At 30.2% G+C, this 20,252-nt stretch overlaps 1 protein-coding gene and 1 long non-coding RNA gene across 6 annotated transcripts in view; one reads left to right on the forward strand and one right to left on the reverse strand.

Moving 5' to 3' along the window:
• Window positions 1-16,684, reverse strand: part of LOC132950433 (uncharacterized) — a 67,943-nt gene extending 51,259 nt beyond the window's left edge. The window contains exon 1 of the long non-coding RNA XR_009665205.1: window positions 13,840-16,684. This is a non-coding gene — a long non-coding RNA (uncharacterized LOC132950433). The remainder of the gene's footprint in view (window positions 1-13,839) is intronic.
• The window catches only part of LOC132950428 (uncharacterized), a 180,790-nt gene that overhangs the window by 57,481 nt on the left and 103,057 nt on the right, over window positions 1-20,252 (forward strand). The gene's annotated exons all lie outside the window — the stretch shown is intronic.

A 20,252-nucleotide genomic window follows, 5' to 3' on the forward strand; every position in this document is an offset into this window, starting at 1 on the left:
ATGTAAAAAAATCTAATAAAATACAGAAACGCTGCAGTTTTACTAGTTTATACTGTTTAGACCCAAAACTTTAAGAGTGATAAATATTTTATTGCATAAAATACAATTTAGGTACTTTTAATTTAATTTAGTTAACTCGTTATTAGTTATTACTGTACTCGGCTCCGTATTTTATTATTATTACTATTATGTGTCTATATTTATGCAATTTGATTTTTATGAATACTATATGCATGCATTAATTATTTATTTAAATTTTAATCATTTGACTTTAAACTCTAAGTTAATTATATTTTTTGTGTTCAACTACTTAATAAACTGAGATCCAATGTGCTAATTTATTATTACTCAATATTATTATAGATGAATTATTAATTTTCATTAGACGACTTCATTCTATTCGGGCCGGATGCTATAGTTAGTGTATGTAGTATATTATTCATATCGCATACAATAATATAGTGGGCAGGCGGTTACAACATACGATGACAAATATATTGAGATATCCGTTATAATATATACGCCCTTTATACTATGCATTTATGCATAAAGCGATTCGGAGATTTGGTCGGGAAGACAATTTAAAGTTTGTGAAATATTTTTCGAATGAAAATTGTTCTGAACGTAAAATATAATATAGGATCATCTCGAAAGTGGATCGAGGTCATAAATTGTTTCAATGAAGAAGAACAGGAAAATATTTTCGATACGAGAATTATTTTTATAAGGCCAGCATTATTTTACCATGGTCAATTAAACGCAGTTACAGCCGTATATTTGGCCCGCAATAGAGGTCTCTCGTTATTATGATAATATATTATTATGCTTTATTTCCCTCTCGCGTCCGTTCTGAAAACCCTTGGTAACTATAATCATTCGCGAGAAGACTTCAAATATAATGTGCCAAAAAAAAAATAAATAAAATAGCGCCAAGCTCACACTTTTATTTAAATTTTCTTTAGATACCTACTTATAACACTTGAAGTTTCTTTTTTCACATTTCGAAATTATCCCATCGGCGCTGTATATACGCCTGCTGCACCTATGTATACCTACCGGCGCGAAACTTGCAATAACAATTTATCTTTGCGAATGAAAATTGCCAAGTATAATATAGTGCACAGTGTAAATATTTAATTTCACAGAAACCCCGATTATCTTGTAATCCCATTAAGTAGGTATTTCGGGCGCGAAACAGTTTTCCGGAGTGCGCAAAAATATAGTGTGGTGTATATAGTGCAGCCGGTATATAACGGTTACGTCTATAAAAACGCACGCGTGCGCACAAAACCGGAGAAGATACAACGGGAAAGCGAAAAAAATAAATAAAACGAAAACAAAGGCGCAAGTAATTAAGTTTACAGCCGAACTGTGCAAGTGTTGTGCGGCGAAAAGAAAACGTTACAAAACGTTCCAAACCAGATATGATCCACAGGCGTGTACGTTTTGAGTGTGTGTGTGCGTGTGTGTGAGTCTAACTCTTTATATTATGCATACAGTATGTCCCAGTGATTTTTGTTCACACTTTGAGAATGACTACCTCGTGTCTCCATGATCTCTGCAGCGATTTGTATCGAAGAACTATATCGCGTTATCCGAATACGAGAATAACAATAATATTATTGTCATTGTACTCACGGTAGCTTTATCCGGACTCTTGCTTAATTTGTATAAGTGCTCTCTGATTGTTACATCAATGAAAAATAGGTTCCCTAAGTGACATTTCGCCCTTTCCCCCTGTTCCACTCTCACACACACACACACACACACACACACACACACACACAAACCTTTGATACTGCGGTACGAAAACACTCGTGGTGTATCTGTGTGTGTATATATATATGCAGTATACGTACATCGATGTTTATTTGAAATTAAATGGTAGGGCCCCGTCGTGTATGCGCTTCGAAATCCCGCGTTTGCACAGTAAATCGTAAAAACGGGTTTTCGATTGCGTTCGCCGTAACTGCGGACGAGATCGTTCTCGATGTTTGCGCGAAAAATAAAAACCCGGAAACACCTTGTACGACCCATAATAAGAAAGCCGAACGGACGAGACTGCATTATTAATACAATAGCCCCGGGGAAAAATGGCAACCGATGAACAACGCTGTGGGTATTATTGAATTTGTGAAACTTTCCGCGGAAATTCGGTGACTAGCTGCGGCCTGGGCGACGACGGCCGCGAATAATATTATACCACCGCGAAAACGGGGTCGCACACCAAAACCGTTTACCAAGAGCGTCCGTTTTTTTTTTATTTTCTCCTCCTCATCATCCTCCTCTTCCTTGTTCTTGTTCTTCCTGTTCCTGCTTCCCTGGGCCGCATAATAATTTATATGCACCGTGTGTGTTTTTTTAAGCACCCCTCCCGCGGGCGTCCGCATCGCCGGCGAAACTTAGAAATCGTTAAGTTTTATATTTACATTATATTTGCGTTTTTACACACACGCTTGAATTTATTATGCACGCACATAACAATTTATATAATATATATATATATATACGATGGGTGGGTGGGTGGGGGGAAGTGGTTGTCGAGCGGGTGGGCATGCCTACCTATGACCGCGAACTACGTATCGTTTTCTTTGTGTTTAGCATTTTATCCAACATAATCCACCGACAGATAATATAACATAACAAACACAGAACACGTATTATAGATACCGCCGCGGTGGAAATGTTTTTGTTTTTTTTTTTCTTTTACTTTTTCTCTTTTTATATATATATATATATTATATACATTTTTACGACGAGCGGAAATTTAAAAAAAACATTATGACGCGCGTCGAGAGGACTGTATACAAAAGCATCCGTTCATTGTATACAGCCTCCGGCTTGCACACACGTAAAGTGGGTATGTAACGTATATTATTATAATATTGCATTATTATAGTTCGTTCCTTATACGGTTTAGGTGTTATTTTAATGCGAGTATAAACATTTATCTATTATCGAATTTCTAGACGATAACTTTACACGCCCCGCGCGTGCTCTCCCGCCGGGAACGTTTTCATTATTTCAAGCTTAAAGCGAATTATCACAAGTAAATGCAAATATTATGACAGTTCATAAACTACACGAAATTATATTTTGTATATAACTCGCGTAAAAACGAAAATCTCGAATGAAAAAACTGCCGACGGAACAATGCAATCGCCTTTTTGTGTTCGGTTAAACGTAAACTTGCTTCGATATTAAAAAAAAAAACAATAAAACTGTAGAGCGCTTAATGTATATTTTTATACTTAGTTTATTTGTGCAAGACAACGGATGCGTGTTTGTACAGCACACTCTTAACGTCTTAACTTTTGTCATTATATTATTGATTGTCTTACAATCTTAATTATTAGTTTCGTTATCCTGAACATCAAATGTCACTTGAAACATGACGTATAATATACATGCAGTATTGTACAAGTAAAATGTTTATGAAGTAATTTCTACTTTTTTTTCAAGAAAACAATTTACGTCAATATTTTAATTATATTTTTTGCATCTAAAACATTACCATCACATCGATTTTACACCGTAGAACTTCTGTTTAATATTATAGTTGTTATCAATGCTTGAGACTATTTATTTATTTTTTGATTATTACTAAAATAATTGTTCTTAAAATATAAATTAAATACTTACTATAACATTATATTTAAATAAATTCACTTTATATGTACTCAATATCAAATATAATTTAAATATTTTTAAAAGAAAAGAGTCGTCTCGCCCTCATCCATGTGTACTACCGATAATATTGTATAATATTAATTTTTGGATGGGTCAGAGTCCTACATTTTGCAAGACGCATACAGTCAGTGCATTTTCTTTTCCCAAATAATTTTTTTTTACCCAACGATTTAATTTAAATTGCGTACGTAGGAAGGATTGGTGATTCCCGGGAACGCGCGGGAAGTCATCATACAGAAATCGAGTGAACGGTTTATGTATCATAAAGCTATATAATGGAATAATTATTCATTTATTTAAATATTAAATTTTAATACACTCGAAATGTCAATGATAAATAAATTCTTATGACGAATGATTATGCAGAAAGGTAGTGTTTAAATTAATAAACGATCCAATACGAATTATAACCAATACTGAATTATCTATCTTGGACATACTGAAATTCCGATAAATATTTCCTGGAAACATCCCGGTTTGGACACCCTAGGACTTTGTCCGCATTACAGTTTTTTACTGGCAAATAGAGAACATAAATGAGGAGCAGCTTATCCACATGGTATGTATAACGTATGTGTTGGTGTTTATACTGATCCAATGACAATGAATAATCAACAAAACATTTGTGTGAATTTTATGTTTTATATTTTCCTCATTCTTCTCAGAATCCAAAAAAACTACCTACTTAAAAAGGTTTCATCGGTAGTCGAGTAGCATTATAATATATACATACTATATTATTTTAGATTCTGATGAATGTATTGATTTTACAATGATGTGTGTTTTTTTTTTTGTATAAATGTATAAAATATTTAACATTTATGGCTAAGGATTGAAAATTTAAAACAAGGTTCCACGTAAATAGGTTATATATAAATTACTTTATTCACAATAATATCATCAAATATACTTGGTAATATCATACGCTGACTGGCCGTTTTCGCTCAGAATCGTTTTTCTTATACAATGATATTATATCATTGAATTCAAATTTAACACCATCCATTACAGTGACCCACTTGTAACCTACTGTACAGCAGAGCGACATTCACTTATCCACCTTTTTACTATTACGCTTACTCTGAACCAAATTATACTCTTTTATTCTGTTAAACATATTAACTGTGTACCTTATGACGACTAACTATCTTGTACGAAAGTATAGGATTTTATAAGCAATTTCGAAAATATTTAAATGCACAGAAACAATATAGTTTTAGATCCCCATGTAAAAAATACATTAAAAAGAGCCGTGTTTACGCGACTGTCTCGATAACAAAATATAATTACTGAAAAAAATTTTCGGCGGCGTTTCGAGTATTCCTGGGAATTCCGAAAATGTCCGGAATAAGGGGATTGCCTGGAACGAGAATATTCTTCCCAGAGATTATGTTCCCAGAAATTTCCGGGAGTGCCAATATTTTATGTTCGTATACTCTTAACGTAAACGATTTAATTGCTTATGCGATATTATTATTATAAACTGTGCACATCTGCAGCAGTTATATATTTAGGTGTAATAATTTATAAATTTGTAACGTTATATAAATGACGATCCATTACTGGGGTTAAAATATTTGAATAAAGTATAGATAGGTAGCTGCATCTGTAATAAATGAAGTATCATAAACCACGAAATACAGTATTATTGTTCCACATTATAGTCAAATGTTACTAACAACAATAATATATAATATATTATTAAATATTATTATGATAACTTTACCGCTACGTATTCAATTACACAAAAACGATCAAATTGTTTCGTTCGATGCGCATGTGTGTTTCCTATTCAGCCTAGATTTATTAATTTGATTGTCGCGTGCTAATCCAATAAAATATGAAGTCGTATTACAGCATAGATCTATTTTAAATCGTAATCATCAATCCTGCTCAAACCTTAACGACCAACCAAACCTCTCGTTGCCCACATTTTTGAGTCGATCTGGAGCTTACCTGATCGATAACCCACGGGATTTATGTGTTCTACGGACATTTCAGAAATAGTTTACCTCTAGAAATCTCTTTGCATTAAACACATCCCGTAGTAAAATGTATTTTTGAAAGAAAAAAATTGGTAAATGTATTTTTTTGTCGTGTAATATACATAATTGTAAAAACAATAGATTCTTCACGCCGCGCCGTTCAGAAACAAACATTTTCGTCTGAATGTTGTTTTTACAATATTTGTTTGAAACACTTTTTGTTATCTCGCGACGGTGGAAGAAAATATTTAATATATAATTTTTTGAAAGCTGAAGTAAAATTACAACTTCCAGTGCTTCCCGATCATAAAATAAAAAAAAATACAAAATATTATCCGCAAGTCATTTACATTTTAAAATAGGGTTTATTTTTACTATGTTCTTTCTTGACAAGGTCGTGTACTTATTTTGTACTATAGTTCATTTAATTTACAGTACAACCCATATTTCTTCAAAGATTGTCTCTATACATATATTGTAATTCCAACTCTAGAAATTAGAAATGAAATTTAAAAAACAATTTATGGAAAAGAGGATTTTTCATCATCGTGTTTCTTAATTTTGAACGTAATTATTTAAGTATCAAATGTTCTTTTCTACCGTTCAATTTTAGTCCACATCATCTGAAATTAAAATATGATTTGTATGTTGATTATTTAATTACATTACATTCGTTTTATTAAAATATAAATGTTCAAATTTATTCCAAAACTAATACATTACGATTAGTACCTATACTAGCTAGTGTACTATACTATACTTGCTAGCTATAGTATCTAGAACTTTATATACAATCTACAATCTTACTAATTGTTCTATAATTATATCAATAGTATATAGAGTCATTGAGTGTAGTTATTAATTTATTTGTAACAATTAATGACAACCAATATAAAAGCAAGCAATGAAGACGACGTATGCGTGTGCAGAATATGATCCAAAATAAATTCGAAAAAAATGTATATATTCAAATTATTCAGACCGACCAATTAGTAATACTCTTGTCGTCTGTTGACAAAAGATCACTAGACCGTTAGGATCGTTATACTGTTAGGATTCTTATAGTAAAAAATAAAATACTTCTAAATCCAAGGACTAACTGGACAACGCTCGCACTATTACAAAAAATGTCATTGTGCATATTATACATTATTATGTAAATCCTCTAGATTCTCGCCCATTTTCCCTCGCCAATAATAATGATACCATTATATTATTAGGTACTATCAAACGTATATTTTGGATGGTGTATATAATTATAAAAATATAATAAAAACACGAACACAAAAAACTGTACCTAGGTACTGCTTGTTATGGTACAAAAAATAAACAATGAATACCGTGTATAATAATGTATTGTATCTGAGTGTTTCTCAAAGTGTAATTTAATATCCGTAGCATATAGGTGTTACTTTTTTTATTTTCAGTTTAATGCATTAATTATATTAATATTATAAGCAGACCTATTATATATTTATGGATATTATTATTAGGACGACGTTATAAACATTTAAATTATGTTTGAGTTTTTTTTTTTATAACACCAGTTAATTTATTATTAAAAATGAAACACGTACGAGTCAAAGTCAAATCGAGTTAATAATAATATAATTTTTAAAGAGTCATAATCGCACATTGTTTAAAATAATTTACTTTATAGTTAATATTTTAAGCCATGCAAATAGTATGCAATAATATTCTATTCTATTTTAACATAAATATGTTTTTGGGCTGTGTACAGATATTTTTATTTTCTAACCGATTTTGCGTAATGCTTTGTTTATTACTATAAAAACGATTTAAATAAACTATTTCATTAATTTAAAAATGTGACGGAGATATTCATTAGATTTATTTATTTTGATGTCCCTAGTGATTTGTTACTTGTTAATTCCATAATTGGTTTATCACAATTTAAAAAATGTCACGTTAACTAGGATATATTATTATCAGTGATAATTTATTGTTTTACTGAAAATTGGGTCGTTTGAATTAAAAACAAAAAATAATAATGAAGATAAATAATAAAAAGAAAAGTTAAATCTAAAATAAGGATAAAAAGTTTGCACTGTTGTAAACTCGGCATACAGTGAAAAGTATCCTTATTATGGTCCATTTGGGACTTATTTATGGGTACAATACTTCTTGTTATTTCAACCCTTCTACGTGGTTTATAAAACAATATCCATGAAGAAATGTGACTAAAAACAAATAAATACATAATAACGATAATAATAATAATAATAATAACAAACTATTAAAGACAAAGTCTTTGTGATATCTTATCGGAAGAACATTTCATCTAAAATGAAAAATACCTGCCCGTGTATCAAAAGATAATTTATTTGAATGCATAAAAATGAAATGTTAGACGAAGGCACGAGGAATGGGTTCATGCCTTCATGGTTCACAGGTGTTCCAATTTGTAAAAGAAATTCAATCGCTTACGAACAAACAATATAAAAAATATATGTCTCTGATCGTTTTACAATAAAAAAGAAAAAAAGAAACGAAGATTCAAGTTGATTTTTTTTTCTCGTCTGAAATAAAATCAATTTTAACTAAAACGATTCTGTAAATGATATTCGAGTTTTTTAACGACGACGGCTTATAACTTGAAATTATTTTTGTTTGAATATTATTGTTTTTTTTTTTTTTTTATTGATCGTGAAACCCGGCAACTATGGCCATTAGCTGTTGGTTTTTGTTTATAGGGGGGGGGGGGGAACACTTGTGTGTAGTTTTGGCAGATTTTTTAGTGGGCACCCGTGGGTATCTGCCATGCCCGGGTGGGGGATGGCGGCACTTCTCTCCGGACACCGTGACTTGCCCGAAGAAAAATTCCGCCCGTGAACCGAGGTTTGAACCAGCGTCGGTGTGCGTCACAACCGACGCCTTAGTCCGCTCGGCTACTCCGTCCCACTTTTTTCCTGAATAGAATAGTTTAATAATGTTTGTTAATGTTTTATTAAATAATAATTATGAATGATGTGCTAGAAATTATAACGCATAACTACTTAATATAAATATATGCAAAAATAATTTTTAGGTACTGTACACATATTATACATAGGTCCCTATATAAACATAATATTATATAATGTGTTATGATATCTAAATAATTCATAATACAAAGGTTATAATTATTAAAAAAAAATACAAAATATAGCTGTAAAGGAGTCACATTAAACAATACGTCTAGCTTATTGATTTGTCATAAATTATAAAAACCATTATATTTTTTTTCGCTGGGAAAGTTTAAAATTGGAAAATCAACATTTAAAATTCATATTATCTTACAAAGGAACTATTTGAGTTCAAAATAATATTGCGTTTTAATGTTTCATTAGGACGGTGAAAATAACAAAAACTCAAATATTTTAAACATCACAAATCAATGTAATAACTAATTAGAATTGTTTACGTTTTTTAATATTTTTTTTTTATCTGATATAACTTCATATATCAAATTTGACATACTAATTATACCGTAGTAGGATTATATTAATATTGTAAATTAAAAGTTAACAGTACAAAATGGTAAATTATAATATTGAAATAGCGCTGTCTTTTAGGTCAGTAATTTTCTTTAATGTATTTAGAGTGATTAAATTGCACGACGAAACCTCAACCGTTTAGCATTCGCATTCAAACAAGACGACTCCGGCAACATTTATTTTGTTTAACTATAATTAATGTATAATTGAAGAAATTTAAAGGCATGTCTCAGTTCGCAATAATAAATTTAATTTTAAAACGGAGTTTGATAATTTAATCAATGTTTTTACTATAAATAATATGTAGGTAATAGTTAGCTTTGAAGTGTATGTACATATAAATTACGACATAAAATAGATATATTTTATACTTAATTTTCAATTCACCAAACGTATAGCACGACTTTAAAATATAGTAAGTACGGTTTTATTTTAAAATTTTTTTCTAAACAAATAATTCTATAATAATTAATTATAAAAACTCATATCGTATATTCGTGTATCGAGTAAAACATAATATAATATAATTTTAATGTGTTATTGAGTTCCGTCGTGAAAATAGTAACCCTGCAGATTCTTTCTTTAATTCTAATGAATAATACTTGTAAATCTAATTTATGTTTGGTACTTTTTTTTAACGCGTTGGGCTCCATTGTTGATATTATATGGATAACAATGGCCTGGACACAATAGTTTAATGAAATCAACATTTTTCTTCAGATTGTAACTTGTAATTAGATTTCGATTCGAAAACAAACAATAATAATTGCCATTCCGATAACAGGATAAAAATATTATTTTTAAAGTACACATTTCATTTAAACTCATTCCCTCGGTTTCATTTAGTGCATTAATGAAAATCTCGAAACAATGAATTATTCTCAAGAACTTAAGAGCTGCGTAGGAGCACTTTCATTAAATGTAATTGGCAACGTTGGGGTTTGTTTCGATTTCACTGTGCTGGAGATTGTTACGTGACTTTTTATACCTCAGCCCGACGAACAACGATCACCGCTGGTCGTTGTTTCTGTATATTTAATTAATTATCCATTGGAATATAATACAACAATAATGAATACGACACATTTCAAAGTTTCCAGGGACATAGATACTGATTAACGATCGAGCATTCAGTTAAACACGAACTTAAATATATGAGTGCGGTTAAACCACGGTCACGGTATATTATACGTTCCATATTATTATATAACCGCGAGTTGAACCGATTTCGCGGTCGATAAAAACTCAGGGACATATTATTATTATCGTTGTTGTTGTGTCACAAGACGTATGATATTATATTTTGTAGTTCAATATTTGTCGTGGATATAAGGTTCTTCGATCGGTGTTTCAGTGCCACTGAAACGACGACACAGCTATAGCTATATTCGGCGTGAATAATAATTATAAATTTTATTCACTCGAAATTAAAGCGAACTCCATGGTTCGAATTACTTTAAGTCGTACACGGTTTTTTAATGAAAGAAATACGGGAAAAGGGCTCGGCAGAGTTCGTAGCGCGTGCTATGGAAACAGCTGTTTTATTTCTCGCAGTTGATTTTACATAATCAAAACAAATATTGTAAACTTGAGAATAACAACTTAAAAACGAAGTCTGATGCTATACTAATATTATCATAGCCAACGTTGAATCATGGTTAAAACATTATATTTTTGACGGTCAGTCATTATTAAATACTTTTTTTTTTTTTACATTGAACGGAACGCTTAAAATGTGTATATAGGACTTATTTTCGATGACAAAATTTGCAGGTGTAAAAGTCGGCGAAGGTATATAAATACTGTATAAGCGACAACGCGTCAAATGCGAAACAATATTTAGTAAAAATGATCTAAGTCGCTTTCACGCCGATTTGAAAAGTGAAAAGTCCGCAAAAGTTATGCAACGCGGATACGACATGATAAAATATAAGTTCGTGTTGAGTTATTTTCCGCTTTATTTGCTATTAAAAACTTATAAACAACACTATATTTTGTGGACAATTTTTCTCTAGGTTTTATTTTTCAGTACTTGTACAAATATTATGTACCTATTTAACCTATATCTGATTAATATATTATCATCGTGTTTAGTAAAAATAATCTAAGTCTTTCGCACACTCAAACAACCCTATATTTTGTGTAAAACTATTGTCACTAGATTTTCCTTTTTACTATACAAATACTTAATATGCATTGAAACCGTATTCCTTGTACCTACACAGTACTAACGACTAAAGTTCAAGTATAGATCGAACAGTATTAATATTTTAGAAAAAAAAATCAAATAATAATAACAAAACACCATTGTCATAATACGCAGTGAAATTACTTTTTTGGGGCGTGAAACACCGAATAACACTCACTCATTTATTCGCACGGAAATGGAATATAATATTATCATACATTGATCATTACTCTCGGACTTCACAATCTTCACGGACAGTCTCAAATTTCATTTTTTTTTTTTTTGTTTTTATTATTATTGATAATATTTGAATTGAACCCCGAGCGATTAATAAACTGAACGGAAACTCCGAATAATTATTAAACGGAGCTCGCGGTAAAATTTGTATAGGATTTATTTTCCATGGCAAAACTTACAGATGCACCTAACAATCGGTGTTTAAGCGACGTCATTCCCACTACGAGTCTACAAATGTCAATATTTATTAAAAATTGTCCAAGTCTTTCACACCGATATGAAAAAGCGAAGCGTCTGTAAACGTTCCACTGCGATAGAACATAATATTGTAATAAAATAAGTTCATGTCGAGTTATTTTCCACCATTTTCATACTCGACTGTCAAAAACTGATATCTAAACGACACCATATATATTGTGGAATATCAATGTGACTGGGTTTTCGTTTTCAATAAATACTTACACGAATATTATAATAATATTATGTATTAAACCAACGTCCCTTGTGCACTGCGGTACCTACTATAATGACCTAAGTTCAAGTATAGATCGAATAGTATTAACAATGTTTTAGAGAAAAAAAAAAATCGAATAATAATAACGACGAAACGCCATTATTTTACGCAGTGAAATTACTTTTTTTGGGCGTGTAACACCGAACAACACTAACATTATGCATTTATGCGCATGCGCGTGGAATACTTGGAATATATTACACGTATATACATTCATCATTACTCTTGGACTTCACATGCAGTCTGAAATTTCATTTTTTTTTCTATCGATAATAACAATTGAACCCTGAATGATTAATAATATATTCGTTGGGATACGGTTTTAGAATAATATATTAATATGGCATGTTTAAATTGATTGATTTTATTTTTTTTTTAATGCGTTACAACTACACGGACATCGAAACATTTGTTATGCGTATCGTTTTTAAACTTTATTTTCGTATATATTTAAACAATATTTTAAACGCTCATAATATAATTGTGCTTAAAATTTATTGATACCTAACGATTATGCTTTTTCTTTAAACATTAGTCATTTTTGAATTGCCCACTGGGATATGTCAACGTTTTTGGGTCTGACCAATAACGCTATTCGTGCAAACAAAAGTCAGACATACCAAAACGTCAGTAATATAATCAACAAAATATCGGACATTTCATAAATCTAGTCGAAGTGGAGATTTTTTAAACCCATTTAACTCTTAACACGCCGTAGGTACTTGAATTGTAAATTAATGGCAATAATCAGATAATAATATATTACATGAATAAAAACATTAGGTAGCTAGTTTTGTGTTTTTGTAATTAAATTTCCATTTATATATTCCTTGGCTTCAAATGTTTGTGTCAACTGTATTTCAAATAGATTGAAAAACACAGAGATGCTTTATTTATATTATATATTTATTTATTGTAGGTACTTAAATGGTTTTATTTTTCAATATAAAAGTAATTAAATTAGTAAAGGTATACCTGCATACGTTTTTATTTAAATTTCCTCTTTGTTTGAATAATATACCTTTCGATTATAATATTTTAACAACGCAATTTCCATACAAATACATTTTAAAACAATTTTCGTTTAGCAGAAAAATGTATGGGGTACAACAAATTACTATAACATTGTATACCTACTTTTATAAGTGCAATGACAGTTGTAATTCATATGACTATTCATAAGTGTGATAAAAATCTATTTGAAATCCAATAAAATATTATTACCGTGTTTAATGGATATACGTCTTTTAGCAGTGTGTACGCATCTTAAACGTTTAATAAAAATATGCGAATAATTTGTTTTATTGGAACGTTCTATATTTTATTATTGAAAACAATAATATTACGCTAAAAAAAATTATTGGCCGCCTCGTATTGTATTTTATAGAAAAAAATTGAATGTTGTGTATTTGTGTGGGTCGTAGGAAATATACTTTTTAACACTTTACAAGATGAGCCCCATTATATTATTATTGTTGTAACAGGTGAATGAAGTGTGCCATAACATTCAAAATAACTAATGTGTATGTTTCGACGTAGAAAAATACAAGATTCAGAATTTCAAAACTTCTATCATATGACAGGTTTAATTTATAACCTTGAATTTACGTAAGAAGCGTTTTATTCTCAATTCTCTGGAAAAAATCATTCTTCCTCTCATAGTTTACTCTAAAACAACTAATGTAGGTACAGTATAGTGGGAATATCTTGGAATGAATAATGACTCACTTGAGATTCCTTTGGGACCATCCTAAAATGATGAAACTGTGGCAAAATGTTTCTTAAAGTATGAACAAATTTCTCCATAAAAAGCACAAAAAAAATATATTATTTTAAAGATTGAATAAAATCTATTTAAATGTACTACTTAGAATAACATGTATTATGATATTATCATGTCAAGCTTTTAAATTATATTATTATTTATCACGCATGTTTACGAGCAGATTTTTTTCGTTAATTAATAATAAATAGTGATTTTATTATTCACAACACTATACGTTAAATAGTTTTTCATAATACATATTCTTCCAGAATAAATAATTATAAACATTTTGAACGAGAATCATACATTTAAAATAAACATACTAAACTAAAACTGAAATGGTACAAATCAAATCAAAGGCGTAAGAATTATTTTTTTGTAATTATCACAAGCCAATTCAAACGACTTAAAGTGAAAAGGGGGAAGAGAATGATAAGAACAGTGGTTCTGTACAGTTGTATAGTTGTCGAGTTGTTTATCTCGTCATTAAGTCACTCGCTGTAATGTATGTACATTAAATTCGAATTAAATGATGAATCATCGTCAGATACGACAAACGATTTTGAGTGAAAAAGATCTGTCAGCATATATTACCAATGCTCGTGTCAATGCATAATACAGTCAACTTATGTGTCATCATATAAAGAAAATACTTATGTGCCACATAATTAAACTTTTTAATTTTCGGTTGCACGCAGTGATATTTGTGTGTAATATAGACCATTAATACTAACACAATATAAAGTAATGCGTTAAAATCCCCCCCTCCCACCCCATAAGACTATGAGCGTACATAAATATGTTACCCTTTTGTATCGGCTATCGATATTTAATTTTAAGTGTATTTTATTATATTTTGCCTACGTAGTTGTATCCCGTAATATTGAAACGATAACCAACAACCTACGAGATCACCTTAAGGTTAGGTTATCAAACTGGTGTAAAAACTGGAAAATCCAAATCAACGATTCAAGAAGCACAGGTGTCATATTTAGGTTACGGCGCTTTCCACTCCACTACCTCTACAATTTGAAAACGAGTCTATTCCTGGGCAATCGCCTGTCAAACACTTCTCGGTATTACATTAGACAAGATGCTAACCCTGGTGGCCTCGTATATTTGAATATTTCAACTAAACTTCAACAAGCACACCAGCTCCTCTCCGTTTTATTTCCAATAATAAACAAAAAATCAGTTGTACACAAAAAATGTTCAATATCGATATAATATAAGCAACTACCTACCTCCACGACACGACCAATACTCCGCCGCCGCCTCTGCAGTCACCCACACTTGTCCTATCTGGGGTAAATGTTCAACTACACACATAGTAAGCAATTTGAATTTTCAAAATAAAGTCCTTATAATAGCAGAGGTCTGCAACCTTTTTATCAACGGGGGCTATATTTTTTCAACTTTTTATCAAGGGCCACATAAATAAAAAAAAAAATTTTAGATATAATATATCTAATACTATGAATTGTATGGAAATATGAGTATAAAATACAAAAATAACAGAAAATAATTTCTTTTAAGAAAAAATAAAATTGAAAAAAATAATATAAAATTGTAAATTAATGCGATTTCTGTGCCTGCAATTTATTACTTAATTTTTCGATATCAGCTTGCAAAGTTGTCGTTGAAACTCATAATATAGTGTGCAAAATGTTCATCACTAATTTTTTTAATGAATTCAGTATCCGTGAAAGACGATAATTGTTCGATATAGTTTGTGCAACTACATGACTAGCCCGTACTGAATTATTTTGATTAATTTGTTTTTTAAAAATATTTTGTTGACTATTATTTAACAAAGATTTAAAATGATTAATTTTTCTTTTTTTTTTTCTTAAATAACCAATGATATATTCTAAAGTTGATTTATGTTCACTATCATAATGCCGTTTTATATTATATTCTTTCATGACTGGTACAGTTTTTTTTTCATAAATCCGACATAAAGGTTCCTACCAAAAAGTATAAATCAACCCAAGAATCATTAAAAAAAACGATATCATCAAAAATTGTTCTTTTTTAGCCTCCATAATTATGTCTGAACTAACTAATAAAATGAAACTATTACAAACGCACACAGTCAAACATGCGGACGTGATCACAGGCTATATACTAATCATCGCTGCAGACCAAAACAACTATACTGTATTGAAAATAATATGATAAATATTATTGAACAAAAATAAAACTTGAAAATGTAATATCTTTGTGCAGCCAACAAAAAATTGTCCACGCATTGCCGACCCTGTCTTAGAGTAATAATAAAGGCACCGTAGTTCATACGTAACGAAACCCTACAAAAAAAACCTTCAAATCAACGAAAAAAAATCAAGAAAAGAGTCCTGGCTGTAAATTTCCATAGGTCACATAGATCAACAGGCTCAATCAATTTTAATTTACATAGTATAATACGCCCACCACTCCAAATACGCCTTAAATGCGGTCGTCCACATGATCTTATTACTAATAAATTATCATATTATACCGTGTAACTTTATTATCATATATGTTTTAATTAAATTCTTCTCCTCCACACTGTTATCTATTCACGATGTTTAACCAACCTTATACGTATAGGTATTATAGTGTATAACTACTATACTTTTATTATTATATTTAATTACTATAACTATTATCGTGTTAGAATAGTCATAATATATATGCCCTATTCTGTATTTATCCATTGATGTAAATAACCAATATAGGCTACAGTATATAATGTCTGAATTTATTGTTAGAAAAATTATAAAGTTGTACTGCTATTCTAGTAATTTATTTTATTGCCTATATAAATATAATACGGTATGTTGAAGCAATTTTTTTACAAAATAATTGCATTTAATATATTATTAATTTTTAACTATTATAATAGTATATATTATTCATGTCATAATAATATATTATTGTTATTCACTTTTTTAAATCTATACAGACTTACCGTAGAACAAAATGGCATAGTTTTTTCAAAATTATTAAACAAAGTACCGGACATTTTTTACTTTTTACCTACTGCAATGCATTTTATGATGGTACATATTTTATTTTTGAAATGTATATAATATATTACTTATATATACATAGTAGTTTATAAATCCTGTATTTATTAAATATGTTTTTGGCATACAACCATCATCGCGATTTACTTACTTATTTTACAAAATATATATGCCTGAATGCCATGAATACGAAGCCAGTATTAAAATATTCAAACTTTATATTAATATTTTGACGAGAAGTATGTTTTAATGAATTTATAACAACTTATATAATATCATCGTTCATGGTTCATCGCAGCATTTAATGAGATCACAGTTGGTAATTTCTTAAGTAAAAAGTATTAATTAAAATACATTACAATGTTTAAACCAATCACTTACGATGGATGATTTTGTGAGCTCGATGTTTTTATGCGTAAGTACCTGCGCACTGTCTGTTATAGATGAAACTCGGTGTGTAGTCATTTATACCTTTTATTTATACCTTTTATTTATACCTTATTAGGTATATATTTACTATTAATTGTTTTAATCGATAGTATTCAATCGGCAAAGAAATCATCTTACGTAGTTTTCTGTTGAGTTTGAACGACACAAACGACCAATATTACTTTAATCCGTCATAAATATTGTAATATTGTAAGCACATGAATGTATAGGTACAACAGTACACTGATGCGAATTAAAAATGTATATTGAATATTAATCAGATTGGATCGAAATCGTCAAATAAAGCTATCTTGGACGTAATAGAATGTTTGATTTACATAAAGATCATAAAGATCGTTTGTTCAATAATATCCGATTAAAAACACCGAGCTTATGATAAACTTAAAAATTTCGTTCATTAATATTTTACTTAAGTAGAGAATGTTCACAAACAAAATGGGTCAAAACGAGAAGATCAATACTCAAACTAAATGAAACCAACTTACTGACGCACTAAAATATATCTTTTGTAAAACTGATTTTCGTGGCATAACAGACAACCATAGATACTTGTTTATGTTTGAAAATTAAAATTTATTAGCCCTATCGCAGTATTCGCAGTGTGTGAAAACAACATTTTACATAAAGTATCGAAGCAACTGCGTGTAGTTGGGGTTTGTACGATTCGAAACGATATAAAGCGACGGTTTATAATTAACAATACGACCTGAATCAGAATTTATTGTTGAAGATTAAAAAGATTTGAAGATTTTACAGAACTCAAAATTCAACCATACATTACTGTTGAGTAAGTATATTAAATTAATATGCTTAAACTTTTAAACATACAGTCTTGTACCACTTGTACCTACCTACTGTTATATGTACCTATTAAAATGTTTGGATGTAAAAGTATTTCCCAACACATTTCATTAAGCCGCAACATACACTGTTAGCACTAATTATAAGTCTTTGGTGTTTTTATTTATTACTCTTGCATTAGACAAAAAAAGAAAAAAGAAAAATTGTATTATTATTTTAATACGAAAGACTATAGGATTATTATACACCTGTTATTCGAAAATTCCTTTATTCTGTATGTTATAAATTAAATGTATGTATAACAATAACGTAAATGAAATATAATTAAAAATTCGTTAATAGTTATGTATACATACATTTTTTAATTAAAAGAGATTCCTTTGTGGAATAATAAGAACAGACGTCGAATGTTTTTTTAGTTACACCCACATATTATAACGTATCATTTTATGGACGTGTCCACTGCAATGCATTTCGTTATTTATAGTTTAACTTTGAATTATTACAATATTATTACCTTTGCGGTAATGAAAATGGACTTGATAACTTGTGTTAGGTCCTCTCTAACACATTATATCTCTGGTATTTTTATCGTTTGAAAACTCGGCTTGTGCCTGCAAAGTTTCCTCTGTTAACGAGCCCCACCTAGGGCCCAGGAGATGGGCGATATAGTCCCTAACGCTACACTCGGCCGGTATAGATACGATAGTTACCTACCATATTAATTTAATATGATATGCATTATTCAACTACATCTATTAGAATATAATAATATTATGTGATCGTTATTTAAACTGATACCAAACTCGACTTAACTTAAAATTAATTACATTACCGCAGTGTTGTCCTGGACGGTGTGGAAGCGACTCCTAAGGCTATCACTTTTTCGCAGTGGCCACCAACTTCCGCCGTTGTCCAGTATTGATTCCCACCCGGTTCCCAGTGGCTATCATTAAAACTACTCCCTTAATTCCCACTTCGTCGTCAATTGTATTGTCACCGCAGCCATTCAATCTATCTACACTTAAACACAAAATACGGTCACAAGCACCCCATCACAAGACCTCAACCTACCAAACCGTCACTGCACGTCTTGTAAACTAAAAAAAAAAAATCAACAAAGTCCACGTCCAATTTATAATTTTATCAAATACCAATATTTAATACGAGGTATTACACACTATTATATATTTCATACACTGATTTGAATATAATAATATATTGTATTAAAGGTCTGAGTTTCTGTAAGTGTTGAACAAAATTATTTATTTGTTAAACATACAGCTTAGAAAATTTAATCATAAAAAATGCGATATTACCATTATGCACAAAATTATAACTTAGTTATTATCATTCCCCCGATTATTAGAACAATCTTAAACATAATTATTGTTGTGATTAGGTAAATAAGTATTTTGTATCTCCTATTCTTAAACGATTGACAGAAACTGTCTTTTCTAATATTAATAATATTATAAACTATTTTCGTACTATCAAGTAAATCAAGTACCTATATCACGTAAAACAAATGTATTTGCACAACTACTCTTAAACTTGAATTATTGTTTTTTTTTGTATTAAGAACAAAAGCTTTGGCGGCTTGGTCATTATCCTACGTTTACATTAATAACAATTACATACTTAGATAAATTGTTCGAAATTTGGATCATCGTTATAAGTATAATCTACGGTGAAAAAGAACTATACTTAAATCTAAATTATTCCCTAAGACAACATTGCGGTATAGTCTGAGTGTTTTGTTCTTGGATACAAACGAAAAATAATATCAATATTACGGAACGGAGTTGAACAATCGTTTCGTATCAAAAAGCTTACGTCAAAGTTGCAAATGGCCAAAAAGCATTTTCCAGCATGCACCCATTGTGGGTTTCAAATCAACAGCAAAGCTATTTTAACCGACTTTCGTGTGTATAGCTTCTGTACGCTTAGGTCAGAAACAATTCAATGCTTTAGGAATCGTGGCCGAATCGCTCAATCAAGACCCCGACACTATCTCCGTCATCTTAATTCGTTGTCTATGCCAATTTATTGTTTCTCTTGGCTATATACACACAATCGAATATATGTGTATTTTCAACGGACGGTGAACTGCG

The sequence above is a fragment of the Metopolophium dirhodum genome, chromosome 8 (assembly GCF_019925205.1).
Source record: "Metopolophium dirhodum isolate CAU chromosome 8, ASM1992520v1, whole genome shotgun sequence".
Taxonomy (NCBI): domain Eukaryota; kingdom Metazoa; phylum Arthropoda; class Insecta; order Hemiptera; family Aphididae; genus Metopolophium; species Metopolophium dirhodum.